Source organism: Electrophorus electricus, chromosome 5, assembly GCF_041902795.1.
Source record: "Electrophorus electricus isolate QZ-2024a chromosome 5, ASM4190279v1, whole genome shotgun sequence".
Lineage (NCBI taxonomy): Eukaryota > Metazoa > Chordata > Actinopteri > Gymnotiformes > Gymnotidae > Electrophorus > Electrophorus electricus.
This window is the reverse complement of record NC_137501.1, coordinates 1,598,214-1,604,620: the sequence shown is the minus strand read 5'-3', so window position 1 is coordinate 1,604,620 and position 6,407 is coordinate 1,598,214. Positions and strand designations below refer to the sequence as shown.

At 45.4% G+C, this 6,407-nt stretch overlaps 1 long non-coding RNA gene across 1 annotated transcript; it reads left to right on the top strand.

Annotated features, from left to right (window-relative positions):
• Positions 1 to 2,114: 2,114 nt before the first annotated feature.
• LOC145657988 (uncharacterized) lies at positions 2,115 to 5,545 on the top strand. The gene is made up of 3 exons (XR_014123914.1): positions 2,115 to 2,588; positions 2,680 to 2,736; positions 4,307 to 5,545. It is a non-coding gene; the product is annotated as an uncharacterized LOC145657988 (long non-coding RNA).
• The last annotated feature ends 862 nt before the right edge of the window (positions 5,546 to 6,407 follow it).

Genomic DNA, 6,407 nt, shown 5'->3' with positions numbered 1-6,407 from the left:
CAGCGAGCCTCATTTCTGTGCCAGAAATAAGTACCCATCCATACTCAGTATTCATCTCTTTCTCTCATCTCTCACACGTGTACACACCTCTCTCTCTCTCTCTCTCTCTCTCTCGCTCTCACACACACACACAGAAATGCTCCCACTCATATATACACATCCTTCTTCCTCTGTCTCTCTCTCACACACTTACACAGAGAAATGCTCCCTTCTTTCTCATATAGACACATCCTTCTTCCTTTCTCTCTCTCTCTCTCTCTCTCTCTCTCTCTCTCTCTCTCTCTCACACACACACACACACACACACACACACACACTTTCTTCTCAATCAGTATTCTTCTCGTCTCTGTGGACTTTTTCTCAATTTGACCTCCCAAGCAGCAGTCACTGACCCAGTGCCATCTCTTAAGCAGCAGTGGTAACCTTATAGTCCCCAAACACACACATGCACAGATAAACTACCAACCCAGAGTCCCACACACACACACACACACACACACACACACACACACACACACACACACACACAGCTAAACCATAAACCCAGAGTCCCACACCACACACACACACACACACACACACACAGCTAAACCATAAACCCAGAGTCCCACACCATCAACACACACACACACACACACACACACACACACACACACACACACACACACACACACAACTAACCCCATCAACACACACCACAACACACCACAACACACCCACACACACATTCACACACAGCCAAACCATCAACCCAGAGTACCACACACACACACACAGCTAAATCATCAACCCAGAGAACCACACCACACACACACACAGATAAACCATCAACCCAGAGTCCCATACCACACACACACACACACACACACACACACACACACACACACACACAGACTGATAGCACTTTTTTGTTGTTTGTTTGTTATTCACTCAGGAAACTGCCACTTCATTAATCATTGTGCCCATACAATGTGTTTTAAATAAAATGAATAAATAACCTACATAAATAAATAAACCTACCTCTGAACCAACATAAACTTAACTCAGAATTCTGCAAGTGTTTGGCATACCCTGACAGACTGTTTTGTAATAATAATAATAATAATAATAATAATTAGACAGGAGGAATGTTTTTGGCCTAAAGATACATTTACTAGATCTCACTTTCCTCATGAGTGTTGGAAGAATGGTACTCTAGGTGGATGTGAAGGGTGGTGCTCTAGGTGGAGGTGAGAGGTGGTGCTCTAGGTGGAGGTGAGAGGTGGTGCTCTAGTTGGAGGTGAGAGGTGGTGCTCTAGGTGGAGGTGAGAGGTGGTGCTCTATTCTGTTATGATGATTGCACTGGTGAGATTAGCATGGAGGAATAGGAGACTCCAACTTTGAACCAAGTTGGAAAACACGTGCATGGAACTTCCTCCGCCGGTGTATCTGGAGGGTTTTATAGTTGCATTGTTTTTCTGACTTTGTGTGTCAGGTGTTTGGGTGAGATGACCTTACAGAGATACAACATGCTCTGGCATGAGACTGGTCAGCATATGTGTAAACAGAGGGGAGCACTTCTGTTTTCCATTTGAACTAATATTGGTTTTTAATGTCCAAACTGAAGTGGCCCATTTTGTTCTGACAGCCCTAGTGTAAGGTGTGTTTGTTTTTGTGTGTGTGTGTGTGTGTGTGTGTGTGTGTGTGTGTGTGTGTGTGTGTGTGTGTGTGTGTGAGAGAGAGAGAGAGAGAGAGAGAGAGAGAGAGAGAGAGAGCCAGAGAGCACTGGTAATTAACGCCTATTGTTTGTTTGAATCCGCATGCAGGCGCACACGCAATACTACTTGTATTATTATATTTATGCATCATTTCTATGGCCTTATTATTGTGGCTAAATTACCTTAAAGCAAAAAAAAAAAACATTCAGTTTTTGAAATAACAGCACTATTTTTTAAAACAAATTTTCTCATTTGGCTTAGCCAAATGCGCCATAAAATAACTGCCCACAGTATTACAGTCATTACTTTCTTGTTTTTACAGCCTTTATCTGTCTGAGAAACGGGCTCATGACAAACGATTTTGACGTGCATACCTAATATAGCGCGTGATAATAACAGGGTTCTAAAAATACTTCCTCGCCACACGGCGTTTCTGTTCCCCTCGTGCATGGCGGTGAGCGCGCTGTACATGCTGGCCTTGCTCTTTTATTCCGGGGTGTTCCGGTCCACGCGAGAAAAATGTGACAGCGGAAAGTAGGCTAGAGCCGTTTTTTGTTTTCGCACGTGCCATTACGACGCCGCCCCGCATTGCAAGATTTGACCGGGGACTTTCTGTGCGATGCACAATCAGGATACGTCCCCCGAGACACGTGCTGTACCGCCGCGCTATTAGAGCGCGAGCGTGTAGCCTGTTCCAGAGAGTCTAGTTCTGGCACGCGTGCCTGCTCTTCCCAGGCACTCTGTATTTGCTTCACGACTGGCTGCTTCTGCTAACCGTCAAAGACATCGATTATTTGAACAATATAAACTAGTTTAGTGTAATGCATCTAACAGAACTACAGTACGAGACAGGCCCAGTGGTGCCGAGGCCTTCTGCCGGAGGTTTGCGACGTAAGTCCGCTAAGTGCTCATTCTAGTCACAATGATTTCTGGTTTTGTTGCATCTTCCTTACAAGTGTGGTTTTTTTTTTTTTCTTGGCAGTAATCAGATGGTACATGGAGAATTTTAAGATCACCACACAGCTCGTGAGTATGTCAGGTGAGACTCGTTTCTCCGTCGCGGACAATTATGCATGCAGAGACCGCAGAGCAACGAATCCTACCGAGATTTCCCTATAAAACCCAACGATTGCATTCCAGCAGAACCCATCATACTTATAAAAACTACCGCAAATATGGTTAAATTGATTTTATTTTACGCTATAATCATTTCAATTAAAGGGAGAAGACGCCCTCATGCATGTGTCTGTGTGCTATTGAGCCAACCAATTTCAGGAGTGACTGCACTGTGTTTTATTATCGCTTATAAGACCAAGGTCAGCTGAGGAAGATGAAGTGCACGTGCCTGCCATCTACCAGCGACCTAATTTATCACAATAGTTTGCCCTACTCCCTAAGCGTCCCCCCCCCCCACACACACACACACCCCCACACACACCCACACCCACCCTGCCCTGCAGCCATACACAAAGACCAGGATACCGTGCTTCTGCTAACCCTATGTGGTAAGTAGTGCGTGTAAGAGTGCACAGCTGAGGAGAAAGAAGAGCTCGTAAAAGACAGACGGTTATTGTAAGAAAAGAGTGAAAAAGGGTGCAGTTGCGTATAGACACAGCAGAGGAGAGAGAAAGGCTGGGACGCTGAGAGTTAAGGGAGGTAAGAAGTGGGAGAGAGAGAGAGAGTTTCCTACCCTATCTGCCACTATCACCTCTAAGCTCGGTCACCTGATCACTCTGTCCCCTGGTGATCTCAAACAGGTACGCGCCTCAGTCTCCAGGTGCAACTGCGTCTTTTCTGTGTCACGTTGTCTCATGTTGGTGCTCCAGGCTGGACCAGGCTGAGGGGACGTTCCCCTCCAGAACCCAAGATCAGAGTCTCTCTTTCCAATCCCACTAGACATGAAGAGGGATTTCACCTCCCTGTGCCCGCCCTCACAATCGTCTGTCTCTCTCTCTCTCTCTCTCTCTCTCTCTCTCTCTCTCTCTCTCTCTCTCTCTCTCTCTCTCTCTCTCTCTCTCTCTCTCTCTCTCAGGTGGTGTGTCTGTGTGTATACGGATGAAATGTATGCAGCCTGGCCAGGCAACGTTCTCATTAGGTTTTTTTTTTTTAATTAGAATTTGTAGATTTCAGCAAGGAGACATTTCAAACACCCTCTCATTTAGAGCAGGAAGTGGAGATCTAATGAATTCCCCATTCTCTGCCGTGTCAGCCATTCGCTGAGCTGCTCTTTCATTTTTCTCAATTACGAAGCACGTGGCCTTTTCTGCGTTTCAGGCACATGCGTGCACACACGTGCACGTACGTGCGCGCATGTGTGTGTGTGTGTGTGTGTGTGTGTTGGGGGTTTCTGAGCGAGTGTGTGTGAGGAGACTGTCAAACACCCAGTGCAGTGAGATCAGAAGCTGGTATGCATGGGCACATACGTCAGCGGCAGTGGACATAGAAAGATGGAGCTTGCACTCGGGAGTGTTTAAATGCATCTCAAAACTATTGTCTGTGTGTCTTGTGCCTCGGTTTCTGATAATTCTGTGATTGTGTGGGGGTGTTTGTGTTAAGACAATAACAAGCAGACATTGAACATTTACCAGTGCATCTTGATATTCATACAGGCAGACAGACAGGCAGACAGACAGACAGACGGACGTAATTACCTGCCTTCCCGACTGCACACGCAGGCATACAAGCACCTAATCCTAAACTGTACTCTCTGCATGCTCCAGTTCCCAAGATCACGACAGCTTCACCGTCTGGATCTGCACCCAGACTGTTTTCATTTCCCATGCAATGTGGCCCCATCAGGATCCTGTTTCTGTCTGGAACGGAACTGTTTTGAAAAAAGAGCACTGAACAGCACCACAGTTCTGATCCACTTCACCGAAAAGCCGACGGAAAGTATTGAGCTCGTCCCCGTTACCGAGCAAATAACAGCACAGGAATGAAACGTTTGCTGTGTGTTTGTGCGGACTGGACGCACCTCATTTGTTTCTGCATCAAGTTCTCAAGTACCTAAAAAATCAAAGTCTTACCAACTATATTTTAAATATTCTTGAAAATGTACAGAATATGATTTATGATCTAAAATCTTAAAGAACTGTAAAGGATACAGGCATGTACCTACAGACTGGTGAGATAACCTCTCAGTCTCCAGGTGAGATAATAACCTCTCAATCTCCAAGTGAGTTAATCTCTTAATCCCCAGTCTTATTTTTGGTTTATTAATCTTAAATCTATTATTCAGAAGACACTGAATGATTCAGTAGCTACTTTGAAACATCTGAAAGGTTCATAATTATCAGACAGTCATGAGATTGTGGACCCATGAACCAGTTGTTTGTGTTTAAAGGTTTAATATGTCATATGCGTTTAAAGGTTTAATATGTCGCATGCGTTTAAAGGTTTAATGTGTCGTGCATGTTTAAAGGTTTAATGTGTTGTGCGTGTTAAAGATTTAATGTGTCGTGCTTGTTTAAAGGTTTAATGTGTTGTGCGCGTTTAAAGGTTTAATGTGTCCTGCGCATTCAAGGTTTAATGGTGGTATGTGAATGTGCAGTACAGACACACTGGAATGGCTGCAGTAACTCCGGATCTGCTGGGGTTGGACCATGACTACTTTGAGATTTGGTGCCTCGTGTGCCACCGTTCTGGTGCCTTCTGGCTCTTGTTCCAATGAATTTAAAAGCTTTTTTCCAGTTGGGAGCAGTCATGGCATTTCAGATTGGATTCATATAAACTCCATTCGGGTTATCACTGTATACAGAATATTTCAGCTGCATTTAAAAGTGCGTCCTCACATGTTGTCCTGTTTTTCAGAATGTATGGCTGTGATTTTCTAATTTTCATGGAATGTATCATCTAACAGTTAGAACTGAATGCAACATCATAAACAGAACTCTGAGTCACATACCAGAACTCTCAGCTGCATAACGGAACTTTCAGCTACATATCAGTACTCTCAGCTACATACCAGAACTCTAAGACACGTAACATAACTCTCAGCCATATTACAGAATTCTCAGCTACATAAAGGAAATCTCAGCTACATATATAGAAATTTTGGCCATGTAAACAGGACTTTTGGCCACATAAATGAAGTAGAACTCCCACATAAACACAACTCCCAGCCAATTATAAACACACCTCCTCCAAAGGTAGAAGTAACATGTTTGTAAAGGATTTTGCTAGTAGCCCTGGTCCCTGATCATCTGTCCCTGAATCTACACTCCCGGGGTTTGAGTTAGAGGACTTGGCTGACCACAAGCCTCTGAAGGGTTTGCTTGGCTCTGCTGTGATGGGCTGCAGCTTGTCCTGGACATGAGACAGAGGCCTGGAGGTCTGGAGACCTGGAGGTCTGAGATCTAGAGGTCTGGAAACCTGGAGGTCTGAGGTCTGGAGGACTGGAGACTGGAGGTCTGAGGTCTGGAGGACTGGAGACTGGAGGGCTGAGGTCTGGAGGTCTGGAGACTGGAGGTCTGAGGTCTGGAGAACTGGAGACTGGAGGTCTGAGGTCTGGAGCTCTGGAGGTCTGGAGAGGGTTGAGACCAGAGCTCTCTGCCAAGGCCTGAATCAGACTGCCACTCAGTGGCTGTACTGGGACAGAAGTGCCAGTGCTAAGGCGCTGAAGTCTGAAGAAACTCCAGCACAACTGGTGCTGGTTATAGAGGCCTGGGCTCATTCTCACTGCTGTTCAGGATGGGAGAGAAGACGTTCTGG